Source organism: Anas acuta, chromosome 8 (assembly GCF_963932015.1).
Source record: "Anas acuta chromosome 8, bAnaAcu1.1, whole genome shotgun sequence".
In the NCBI taxonomy this organism is placed as follows: domain Eukaryota; kingdom Metazoa; phylum Chordata; class Aves; order Anseriformes; family Anatidae; genus Anas; species Anas acuta.
In genome coordinates, this window is record NC_088986.1 from 10,499,258 (window position 1) to 10,512,326 (window position 13,069).

Sequence of the window (13,069 nt, forward strand, 5' to 3'; positions counted from 1 at the left end):
CTGGAGACAAGTGAAGGGGCTCTCCTGAGGACAGCACCAGTCTGAAGGCTGCTTTTTACTTTCAACACGCTCACAAAAAGCACCTTCTCCAAAGACTGCACAAGGACTATTTTCTGAAGACTGCACAGAAAACACAGATATTCTAACTTCCTAGATTTTATGCTCTAAAATGCCCCTCAACACTGAAAATGAAAAATTTGGGAACCTTTGTTGTCCATGCAAGTTATCTGTAAGTTGAAGGCACTGTAAGTCTTTTCACTCAAAGACAGAAAAAGAATTGAAGCAAAATAGAGAAGGCTGATTTTTCATAGAAGTGGTTAACACAAAAGCTACACTACTAGTATGTAAAAGAAGGCCATGAGGATGTTCTGAATTAGTCCTTACTTCAGATGCAGAGGGCAGGCAGAAGCTAAGGTATGATCAGAAATACCATTAAAAAACCTCAGACTTTTTTTTTTAGCTATTGAAAATGTTTTAAAAAAGCAAACCTGTTTTTAAGATCAGGCTGCACAATCATTACCAGCCCCTTACAAACACTTTTTATGTGAACAAATTTCAGTGCAAGTCAACAGGAGTCCTGCACTTCTAACAGGGGTGGATCAGGTACGAGTCCAGTCACAACTCCAGCAGTAAGCAAGAGCAAACAGTTCCACCCAAGACTGAACTGTGCAATATGTGCCACTTTCTAACAATATATACGCTTATTTTGGTTCTCACACATTGTTTACTGTGTTATTACCAACTGTAATCAGATTTCCTTTAACTGAATCAGAGTGCGAGCACCTACAGAGATGAACCTTCACTTGGTATTTACTTCCCAATATTTAGTAATAGAAGGGAAACACGTATACTTGCTCTTTATGTGATTTAACATGGGACTTGCTTTCTCCCGTAAGACTGAAAATTAAGCAAAAGTGTCCTGAATCTGAGGGTGGTGCAAGGTCCTCATTTGCAATTTCATTCTGTATAGGGACATTAGCTACGTAGACAAAAACTTGCTCACTCTGGCTGCCTCTGGTATACTCCTTCATTTCATATCCCACTCTGTGGACAGCAGATCTGGACAGACAGAGGGCACCTACTGGAGTGTGAAGGACTTGGGACATCCAGACAGTTGGTGACCTAAATCTGTGGCTAGAACAGGGAGCACATCCTACTGCAAACACTCAATGAGAAAGGCAGAGGTAGCCCTAGCTCCGGTAGGTTTCTGCACTGCAAACCTGGTTCTAAGTGCAGAAGACAGACTCCTGTTAACGCAGGAACAACGAATACAAGGAGCACAGCTGAAGAAAGAGGATGTTCCCAGACCTTAGGAGTGATGGCTGAGCTTGTTCACCCCACTGGGCTCCCACCAGCACGCTTACACAACCTCACACTGTCAGCAGCAGACTCAAACCTTCCCAGCCCAGAAAACCAAGCTGTATTTCTAAGAGTCTGCATCTGTGCAGAGAGCACAGCAAGGCGAAGGTCTGATTTCCAAGGACACCACGCAGACAGAGCTCTTTACTGGCGCTCTCTAGGAAGGGATGCTCTCACTGATTCATTAAGCGCCCAATAAAATTTGTTTATATGGATTTGATATTTCTCTTCCCTGAATATAAAGAAGGTCCTTAACGAGTGATAACCGCGGCATGACAACGATTTTAAGACTAACCTTTCCTAGAAGCATAAACCACCTTTTTCATCCAAGTAATTGCCAGCCTTTACTTTTCAGCAGAGGTAACAGAACCAGCATTGACAATGCAGCATCCAGCCTCTGTGTCAGGCAGCAGAGGAGCCGTGCTCGCAGGCCAGCAGCGGAGCATCCTTCTCCCATCAGAGCCCTCTGGCCGCACACGGCCGGCCAACATATGTCACGAGCTGCCTTCTCCTGCTGCGATGGCTCATCCAGTAAATCTCGAAGCCTTCAGTTCATCACAACGCTTGGGAGAAGATTTAGAGTACTAAGAGAGACCTGTCAAAGAAGCTGGATAGTCTTTCAAAGCTGCCCGAGAAGTCGCAGGGGGCGCCGGGGTGGTAATTTACAGGCCTGGCATTTAACCTGCTGTAACACCATCCCCTGCACCTGGCATTACTTTAGCCCATCACTTCTCAAAGGCCATAAACTTTGGACACACAGGTCTTCATTTTTCTTTTGTAGCTGTGGGAAACACAAATCATGCAAAGCTGGAGCTGTGACTTGGCCGGTCCCGGAGGTGATCTGAATGTTAGCCAGACAATGAACACTTGGAGCCCGCTGGGAGGAAGGGGGTCCAGAAGGCTGAATGTAAATGGGGCTGCTACCTGCCCGCATCTCCCTGCAAGAACGCCAAGCACTCAGAAATCAGGCATCTTTCCATCAATCTCGTTCCCAAGTGACCCAAGCCAACTAGTGGTTTATGGTCAGAGCTTAAGGAAAGACGAGCTGCTTACTGAGACACAATTTACAAATATTCCAGCACCTTGCCTTCAGAATCCCACTGTCCTTGCTCTCAAAACCTTTGTACTTAAGAAAATCCCTTATGGGTCTGTAACGGTGATACTCCACAGAGCTTTTGCTGAATCGAGCTCTGAAACAGAAATGACTGCATTCCCAGCAGGGTACATCCCTCCTCCCCAGCACAGGGGAAGGGTTTGGGCAGGACACGCTGTGATGACAGGTACACACGGGGCTGATCTGACACAGTGCTTCCTTCAGAGAGGAGGGCATTACAGAGTAGTCCGTAGGTTAAGATGAGCTGCAGGAAAAGGGCAAATTCTTCTCTGATCAAACAGGCACTGCTAGGCCAGGGCCTAAGGAAGTCACAATAAGGTGATCCAACACTTATCTTTATATCAAATATGGACTTTTTTTTTTGAACACGACCCCAAGTGTGATTTATTGCAACATGATAGAAAACCGAGTCAGAAACTGTGTGCTAAACAAAGCAACCGCTGTGTACCTAGAGACTTTGAACATCAGCTGTGCTGTTGGTTTTAGGACTTTAGAGGCTGCTTTAAAAAAAAGAAAAAATATTCACCAAATATGATTCCAATGTGAATTAAAGGTCTCTAAGTCCCAGTACTGCCACCGCATGCAGGGGAACATGGAAGAGGAGGATGCCAAGCTCAGTTCAGCACCACCTGTACGAGGGCTGGTGGCAGGCTGGTTGTTCTTACACCATCACCTGAAGCAGGGATGGATTTTGAGGCCAGTTCCAAGGGGCAGGGGTTTGGTGCCACAGTTTCAACCTGACCCTCCTTGTCTGACTTCCTGGGGTTGCTTCCATGCACAAAGCCAGTGAAAATACCCACGCAGCTGTTCAAATATTTGACGTCTGAACTGCTTGACATTATTCATTCATCTCAGGCTCATTCAAACCAGATTTCTGGACAAGTGCTGTTATAAATGGATTAAGAGGGCCACTAAATGCAAGGAAGGCCTGATAGGATCACACCTGCTTCTCACTAACTCAGCTCAAGTGTAAGGAGGGCTGAGAACTTCAGCTCACGCCGGCAGCTCTACGGCACCATCCAGGAGTGAGGAAAATGCGAAATAGAGCATGGAAAGCGTCAAAGAATAAAACAGCCTTTGTGACGGCCTTATTTCAGACCCACCAGAGGAGAATGGGAGCTTCCAGAAGACCCTCTACCACCACACCCGGGTGATTTGCAATTCAGCAGCGTGCTCTGGGCTCCTCGGCAGGGCTCAGCCTCTGAAGGACACGCAGTAATTCACCGCCAGCCGCAGCGCTGCCTAGAGCAGACCTCTAAAACCAATGCCGCTATCCAGAGGTCAATGCTCAGGACTAGAACTTTATCCCGATGTGTTAATAAAGTGAAATCTGACAACTGAATGCTAAGTTGTAAGCTTGACCTAGGAATTCACGGGAGATGTGATCCTGAGGCTGTTATTCGTAGAAGCAGCTGCGAATCTTACAGAGACTCACCTAAGGCCTAAAGAACACAATTCCACACGTGAATTTGAAAATACTACTTTCAGATTAAAACAAAAAAAATGCAAACTCTCCCATATCTTTCATTTCCTTGTTGAAAGAGCTTTTTTTTTTTTCTTTCTTCCTTGCTGTGCATTTGGTAGGAGGCAACCGCTTGTCATACGCTGCCAGCCCCAATGCAATTAGCCTCCCGATGCGAAAGCAGCACAATTCTCTGACAGTCTTAATCCCTGCTGCCTCCTTAAGGTCCAGACAAACAGGAGTGAGCAGGCAGGTCAGACGCTGGGGCCATTAAGCAGAGAAAAAACAAAGTTACAGCTCTGTCTCCAATCCCCATTGCTCTTGCAGCCAGGTGCTCTGACAAGCAATTCCAGCACTGGTATTGAGTGGCACCTCTATAAACCCTGTGACAGTTTGGGAGACAAACTCCCCCATCAATCAGAATGTACCTATCAAGATCACTTACCTACAGCGCCCGCCACCCTCCAGCACTGTGTACACAGCTTTGCTTGGGCTGGCCTCGGAGCACTCCGCCTGAGCTCTGACTCAAGTCAGTTTCTGAAAATTTTAGGTGCTCTACACAAGCGACAGGGTTTCTCAAATACAGAGGCTGAGCTCTGAGAAACAGAAAAAAATCCCGTGCCTGTTCACCACCACCAGGCTGCAGACACCCACAGGCTACAGGAGTCAGCTGAGCTTGAAGGAGACTTGGAAACGCTTCCCACTTCCTTCCATGCACGGATTAATAATGGCTGCAGATAAATCTCACCTGCAATCCTTTTCTTCCCCTTTGCGTTAAGTTTTCAGAGCACTTTGCTTTCCCCTAAGCTGTCCCCTATGCATAAGCATCCTCGCTGACCTCTGCACTGCTTCTCAAATCTCGCCTCCTTTGTGCAATCCCCCAGCTGACAGGTCGTCTCAACACATCCTCCGTGAATGGCAGCTCGAGCTAGGATCGAGAGTCATTAACATGATATATAAGCAGATCCGCAGAACAGAACAGAGGAGAGGGCCTCGCATTGAAGTCCCTCCTTTTCTCCATCAGGCTCGGCAGCAGATGGCCCAAGTGACAACATATGCTGCTTCAGGTGTTGGCAGCACTGCTGGCTCTCGCGCAGACACGAGCTCACACGGCGAGCAGCAGTCTCAGGAGCAGCAAGGTAACACAGCCAGACCCAAACCCTCAGCCAGGTTTCATCAGCCCAGCTGGGAAAGCACGGACCTACCGTGCCCCATCGCTGCTCCTTAACTCCTACCTGGACAGATAAGTCAATTAAACATGAAGAGAGCAGCTGGTCCCAAAACCCTCACTCCAAATAAGACCAAGGAACAAAACAGAAGTGTTAGTAGCAGTATTAATTGTACCACTATGACAGCAGCTACTAGATGCTGCTCACGTAGGGGATCGAGCTTATCTGAATAGTGTTTCTCCTGTTTGGCCCCCAGGAAGAAAAGGTTCAAATTTATATTAGGAATATACAAAATTCCGGATTTCTAGAACAAATTCTGTAAGTGGGTCTAAATCCAAATCCATCTCAGCATGCAGCTCTACTGGGGCCTGTATTGGCTGGGAAGAGACATTCATTCTGCTCACAGGTAATTTGCACATGTTGAGGAAAGAAGAGAAAAAGCCTCCTATAAATCTCCAGAACTGTAGCCTTTGCTAATTACACTCCTTGCAGTAACCCCCTTCTGCACAACCTCCCTTTCCAGCACGTTCACTCTATTTTCTTAACGAAATGTCACTTGCTGGCTTCTTGCAGAGTAAAAACAATGAGGGCAATAAAAGTAGTTTATGCAGACACACGGCCAGGCCTCACACACACTTCCCAAGAATGGCTCTAAACTGGGTTTATTTCATCAGCTGCTGAAGTATCCCAAACTAGTACTAAGAGGACAAGATGGCACGGATGCTGTTTTATTTTAAAAGGCATTTGGGAAGGAAGAAACAGCCATTAGGGGTTCTTGAAAGCAAGAGCAAGGCAGAGAATGAGGCCAACCTGAACAGCAGCCCTCCAGATTCATAACACTTCCCCAGCCATATTTCTGGGCAGTCAAATTGTTCCCCCATCTTTTCTAACACAAACAGGGACAGAATTCTTCTTCCAGCAACTTTCACAGCCGGCTGCAGGAAAAATGACATTCAGAAACCATGAAAAGCCGCTTGCGGGACAAGGGTTTCATTTCTCTGGAGCCAGATCCATTTGGAGGGAAACTATGATTTACCTGGGAAACTGACACCGCCTGCGGCATCCCAGCGCACCCCTGAAACAGCAGATGCATCCATCTGAGGCCGGCTGTCAGCTCCCACGGAGCCGACTGCTCAGCAGCATCTTGGACGCTTACAGCAGTCCCTGCTAACAGATCAGAGGAACAGCTGCCTTTAAAGAAAGGGCCGTATAATTTTATGACCATTAACATCATTTTGCAGCAGCGTGCTGAACAAAGGGCAGGCAAGTTCTGCCACACGGACAAGAGCCAGCTGCTGCAAGGCTCGGGGAAGAGACTTCTCCACCCTGCACAGCACCAAAGAGCTGCCCAGCAGCAGTTTTCTTTTATACCTCCCTGTACCCATCAGGGCTACAGACGGGGAAGATGCACTTGGACCAAAGGGCTGATCTGGCACGGCAACTCACACGGAGCTGCCTCCCAGAGCGCCGTGCCAGCACGATGCTTTAAGGTGAGAACAGCCTCGCCTCGATCTCAAAGGCTGCTCTTCAAAAACCCGGAGCTGAAGCACACAAAAGCAGCAGCAACAGCCACAGTCCTCGCGGCTACGGCTCGTTTTCCACAGCCAGAGAAAGGTGGATCTGAAAGCTTTTGTTCCCCTGGGGAGAGGGTGGAAACAAACAAAAAAGGAAGAGGGAGAATTAAAGTAATCTTGAATCGCTAAGCAGATTCACATCGCCGGATCAATAAGCACCACTGACAGGGATCACAGGAATGTCGCAACTTTGCCAATAATAAAGCAGCACGGCAGAGCTTGGAGGATGACTTTTCTAAGGCAGCCAAGCATGAAGCAGCAAGGCTGGCGAACAGCTGAAAGCAACACCCTGGCTTACGGCGGGTCGCTGCCAGCGGCGGGCCTCGGTGTGCTTTGCTTTAAATAATGATGAGCACAGAGATTGTGTTCGTAGGGGAAAGACAGGAAAAAAGGCCTAAATTTCACAGGCCAAGCCCAGATGCTCTTCCCCCAAACTAATTCTTTTCTAAGCTGGAAAGAAGAAAGAAAAATCAGTGTTAATTTAATCAATTGATCAGCCTATTGATTGGAAAACTGGAGCTGCTAGTTAGCCATGTGCTGCAATGCCCTCAACTCTGAAACCACAAAACACGCCATTGATTTCTTCACTTCCAGCCCCAAAACAAGAAATAAAGCCGTGCTTGCAGCGGGAAAGCAACTTTCCAGGGCAGGGAGAGGATGCGAGCAACCCAGAACAACCGGCCAGGAAACAGGGACCGCCGCATCCTGCGAGTTTCAAACTGAAATTAGTTACAGATGCAGTCACGGTGTCTTGTGTAAACTCTATCGATTGGGTAGCTGACAGTCTTCGGAGCCTCCATGCTAGGACAATCAATCCGGCTGCAGTGTCACCTGCCACTTTGCTGAACAGTTGACAATGCAATTATCCAGTGTGGAGGCAGGGAGTTGGCGTGTGTCAAACGCAGTTAGCCACTTTCCGGGCACTACTCGATAATGCATTTCACCGCCGAGTGTAAGAGACGACATGCAGAGACAGGAGCTGTTTAAAGCCATTGAGACCCGTGCTCCCTTTTCCTTTAGAAAAATCTCACTGCCCATGACTTAACAACTGTATTCTAAAATGCTATTAAAATCACGTCAATCACGCGTTCGGTGCTCGCGGCTGAAGTTTGACCCGAGGCTCCCAGAAGTAGGCTGCGGTGCGAGCAAAACTGCAGGCGCTTGGGAAAAAAATAAAAATTATCAAATGACTGTCTTCAAGCCTCGGACCCTCAAAACTAAAGCAGACAGGCCACTAGAAAAATGGATTGGAGAGAGCAGCTAAGCAAGAACAGCAGATGGGACTGGAAGATCTCATACTACATGTCTGAGATCTAGGAAAATTGAAGTTTAAAGGGATGCTGTCAACTTGAAATCCAGTCAATTTCAAAAAATTGAGTAGTTTCAGGTGCTCTACCTGCTCCCTTACTCCCCCTGCCAATTTTCATGGTTTTACAGCAGCATTTGCTGTTTTCTTTTTAATTTTTTTTCTTCTTCCTCTGTTGCTGGGTGACAGACATCCCTTTTCCTCCCCCAGGTATTATACATAATGCTGTCAAATGGAGAGAATTCCCCTTCCTCCCTCAGAAACTCTTTCTGGTGAGAATGACTGTCGGTGTTACGTAAATCAAACAGCAAGATTTAGCTCATCGTGCTCCTTTCAGCTAACGCGTTCTGGCAGTTTGAGCACAAAAATTAGGTTCTTAGATTTTTGCATGTATTAAAGTTAATGAAAATGTAATATCAGCAATCATGACTGTTACTGCCTATAAAGTTTTTTTTTTAAAAGTGATTTTTACTTTGCTGAGTCCCGGTGATTACATCGTGTTCCACAATAATGAAAACACTTGCTTGGAGCATCATGTGAACTTTAAACACACAAGACACTGAGCATCACTTACTTGGTGGCTCACGATGTGAGGTAGGAATTCTGGTATTATTTTTTTAAATATGGATTATTCTCATCTTTTAGTGCTACTCTCCACAGTCAGCTTCTGATATTAATGTACAGTACAGTACCCAAGAGACATTTATTAGCTGCAGAATCCCTCAAGTTCTATACATCAACACAAACCGTGGAGGAAGCCAGGTAGAGCCCATTTGATTCTCATCTATATGTATATTCACTGTGTAAATAGATCTGTAGCATTTTTAGCTCAAGCATTACCTTACAGACAAGTACTTCCTCTCAACGGAGAGAGGGGCACACGTTAAGAAATGCTTGGGCTACTCCATCAGACAAGTACAAGGTCCTGTCCTTCAGCGACGGAGGGATTACCAGGATTACCACCATTTTACACAAGGGCTGAGGTAAGGCATACAAGTGTTCTGGGACTGAGCAGCCCCCTAAAGAGGGGTTAAGGCATAAAATGATCACTTGAAAAACACTGAATTCATACATCTCACGCACTTTGAAGCTTACAACAGGTAGAAGTGACCAGCAGAAGGTAACAAACCAAACACGGGAAAGCAAAAATGTGAACAATGAGGGGCTGGGAAGGATGTTCAGAGGCGTAGACGCAGAATTGCATTCACCTTACGGAATGAGCCATGATGAAAGCTGATGCTGGAAGTGTGACAGAGAAAGGCAATGAACTGAGCTCTTGCTAAGTGGGAGGAAGATTAAGAATTTCATTATGGCAAAGACTTCCTGTGCTCTTACCACAGACTCCTCTTGCATCCAAGTTGAAGTCTGCTTTAGCCTGCCAGGGTGAAATGAATGAATTCTGACTCATCTCCACAGAAATGGGGAAGATGATTCTGGTTACTTGATCATTCTTCTAAAAACGACCTAAATATGCCAGTGACATATTCTATTTCCCATGTGGTCTCTTAGAAGCCATTCTTACTTCTCAGATCAAATTCATTTGCTGGATTTGAGATCAGTTTATACCCTCCTATTGGTATGACCCTAAATGCAGCATGAAGCTGCTCACATTGAAACATGCAAAATCCCCCCATCTACAGAAGCTTTCCTGCATGCCCCACTGTATTTTACCTGAAAAAGAGAGCACAGCTGGCTACTAGGTGAGGTTCTGGCTGTTACAAGCTCTGTTGCAAGCTTTGCCACTACCTTCATAACATTAGAGAAGCATAGCTTGTTTCTTCATGCTTCAGTTTCCCCACATACATACAGTTTGTAGAGATTTGTTCCAAGAGTTTCATGTTCATTACACTGCACTGGGAAGAGGGAAAACTCAGCTGTGCCTCTATTTGGAGCTTTCTGCCCAGGCAGCTACCAGACACAAGCAAACTCGTGTTCACAAACACCTGCTGCTGGGGCAGAGGAAATGAAAAGCATCTACTTAGATCCTGAAGACAGGACCTCACGCTTAGGATAATACTCACGCCTTCTGATGTTACAGGTATTTAGAAGGAGAATAAACTGGAGGAGAGCATAGTTATTGCCATAGAGCTCTTTCCTGGACAAGTAGCCTACGGAGGAAGAAGGTTAGTCTGTAACTCTTGCTGCTCAAACCGACGCACATCTTGATTCTGCAGAGGTAAAGCTGACTGTGGGACTACAGCCACCTGCTGTAAACTTTCAGACATTTTAATACAGTCCCACTTTCCACGCAGCTGCCCTAATTGCACATGACATGAGATCCAATGCAAATGGGCACCCTGGGATAACTGTAGTTTGTTACAGCTTATAGGGCTTTACCGAGTCTCTCTTTGCATACGTTAGCAAGAGAAAAGAGCAGCACCAGTTAAAGACATTAATGAATGGATAACAAGCCCTTTGCTATCTTGGGAGGAGGGCAGAACGGAGAAATAAAGAGAAACTTGAGTCAAGTAATCCCCATTTCTTCTTTTGCAGTATTTGCAATCCATCAGTTGGATCCTTGTCATCGTGTTGATCTTTCTTAGAAAGCATCCTTCCCTGAAAATGCCCTGCTTACCATTTTAACACTTTCAAAGTCTTTCCCTCTTCTGTCTTATTTTCAAGGCAATTGATCCGCTGCAGTAGAGAAGCCCAGGAGAGCAATGGTGATGACTCTGGTGCTGTGCCCAGAGGAAGGCTTTGCAGCGGGGGAGACGGAAGGGAGAAGAGGAGGACAGCACGGACGGGGAGAACTTAGCTACAATTCTTCAATCTTTTCATATCTAAAGAGGACAGCAATCTCTGTTCTATCAGACCGCGTGCCTCGTGCTTTAAATGGTACTTGCTGCTAGTTTGCTTTCCCTGTCTCTGTCTCCCTCCCTTTGAAGCAGACTGGACAGCTTCCTCAAGCTGGCGTTATCACTCCCTCTAACCACTCTTGGCAGGCAATCTAATTCCCCCTGAAAAGGTCACCGCCATTTTAACTGCCTTTCAATCACATTAAGCACGCTGCCGCTCGTGCTCAGAGCGCTGCGCCTGCAGCTCTCCTGACTGAGGTGCGATCGATAACCTGACATCCCGTCCCCCGCCGACAGCCCCGGCCGCAGCTCGCCTCCTGCCCCTCTCCTGGGCAAACCCCCTTCCCGGGGAGGGAGACAGAGAGAGAGATCGAGTGACAAAAACCCCTCCTCGAACGCGCGGGTGGCAGAAGGGAGCTGCTACCCTGGCATTTACTAATCCACTTTGTCCCATCTGCTAAGGAACAGAAGGGTGCAGCGGCCCCCTCCCTCCTCCCGCAGCCCTACAGAGGCAGCGACTTCACAGGACAGTTTGCTCAGGCTCTGCTCCAGACACCTTTGAAGCCGCCTTACAAAGAACAAGCCACCCTCAAGCTTCCCTCAATGCAATCATTACCGTTATCTCTCCCCCCTGCACTTCTTTTTTTATTTTTTTTTTTTTGCAGTTAGGAGTTGTGTGTTCCACCCATCGATCCCTGTGTAAGACACTGTTTTAAGTCCTCTTGCCTTTTGACTGTGCTAAGCCGTTTAAGAGATGACAGCGGCTTCTATCAGCGCGAAGCTGATGCGATTCTTTTCAGATAAAGCACTTTTTTTTTTTCCCCGCTCCCCCCCTCCCTTTTCCTTCTTTCAAGTAAGAGACATACACACAAAAAGAGACACTGAATCTTTCAAAGAAAAAGGAAAAAAAACCTTTTGAACTTCCCTCAGGAATTCTTTAAAGGGATAACCTTACAGTGTAAACACTGAGGGTAACGTGCATCCATTCTGGAGAGGAACAGAGGAGCTGCTGCAAATACGTTGAGTGGTAAAAAAAAAAACATCAGAGAGGGAGCCACTTGATGCTTTCACTTGTGAAGCCTCGTTGGCTTCCTAAACAGAGAAACTCATTAGACAAAGATTGCATGAAATAATCTCCTGCAACAAAGCCCATCGGAGAGGGATGATCCTGAGACATGGGGACAGATGGCTACCAAGTGTTCAGGTATTTCAAAAGAATTTTTAGTCTTGTAACAGTTCTGAGATAGGAATAGATTTTATTAATACTTCTGTACAGCTTTTTGCTTCCAAGCAAGAGCCTGATTAGAACAGCAGCATTTCATGCTGGTAGCCTTCTGTACCCATCCCAAACAGAAGGAACTTCTCCAGATACAAATTCCTACCTCAAACAGGGCCTCTGCTGAAACAAAGTGGTGCCAAACCCTATATAATTGACAAAAATCTTCATTTACATTCCACATTCGTGCAATTTGGGGTAAGCACATTTGGCTCTGCTGCATGAGAGCCCATTGTGGATTTGTAGCTGCAACACCAGTGCAGAAGACAAAGAATTTCCACCTCCTAAGACAGCCCTTAGCAGAGAGGAGCAAGTCTTCCCTGTAACAGCTTTGGGAGCAAGAAACCTTCATCCTAAGAACCACACAGGTGAGCCCCTCAGATTGTGATTGCTCTCAGGCATTGGACTATCTTCCAGATAACCTGAGCAGGGCTGTTTGTTTCCCTGACTTCTGTTTTCAAGATGAAAACCCCGAGATCCCCCAACCTCCTCTCACCTGAGACCCTGAGGGGATCTTGCATAAAATTAACCAAGTTTTTTTCACCTCAAGAGTGACAAGCTTTGTCCATTAACCAAAAAATGATAAAAAACAGTAGCCAGGTGCTAAGTTTGAGCCAGTTTTGTGAGGCTGCCCAGTGCTCTGAGATGACTGAGATGGCTGCAGCGACCTGCTCCCCCCACGGCCCAGCCGTGACATCTCCTCACAGCAACACACCATTAAAACTGAAATTGATGAGACACGCGGCCATCTCTTCTCCCCTCTGGTTTTATGTATTTCCCCACGTCAACTCTTTAGACGTTGGTGACATGCGTGAAGCCTGGCAAAGGCTGTCTGGCGTTGTGAAAGGCCTTTGATTTCCACATCGCTGCTACTTCTCAGCAAAGGGAACGGAGCCAAACACAGAGCCTCGGGTGAGGAGGGTTAACGAGGGCCTTGCCAACTCCAGACAAAGCAGGTTTAAGCATTGGAGAGCATCTCTAAAACGTCGTGCTGTGCTTCAGGGTTGAACATTA

The 13,069-nt window shown here is 46.6% G+C and overlaps 1 protein-coding gene across 8 annotated transcripts in view; it reads right to left on the bottom strand.

Annotated features, from left to right (window-relative positions):
* The window catches only part of RNF220 (ring finger protein 220), a 183,223-nt gene that overhangs the window by 27,592 nt on the left and 142,562 nt on the right, over positions 1-13,069 (bottom strand). The window lies entirely within an intron of this gene.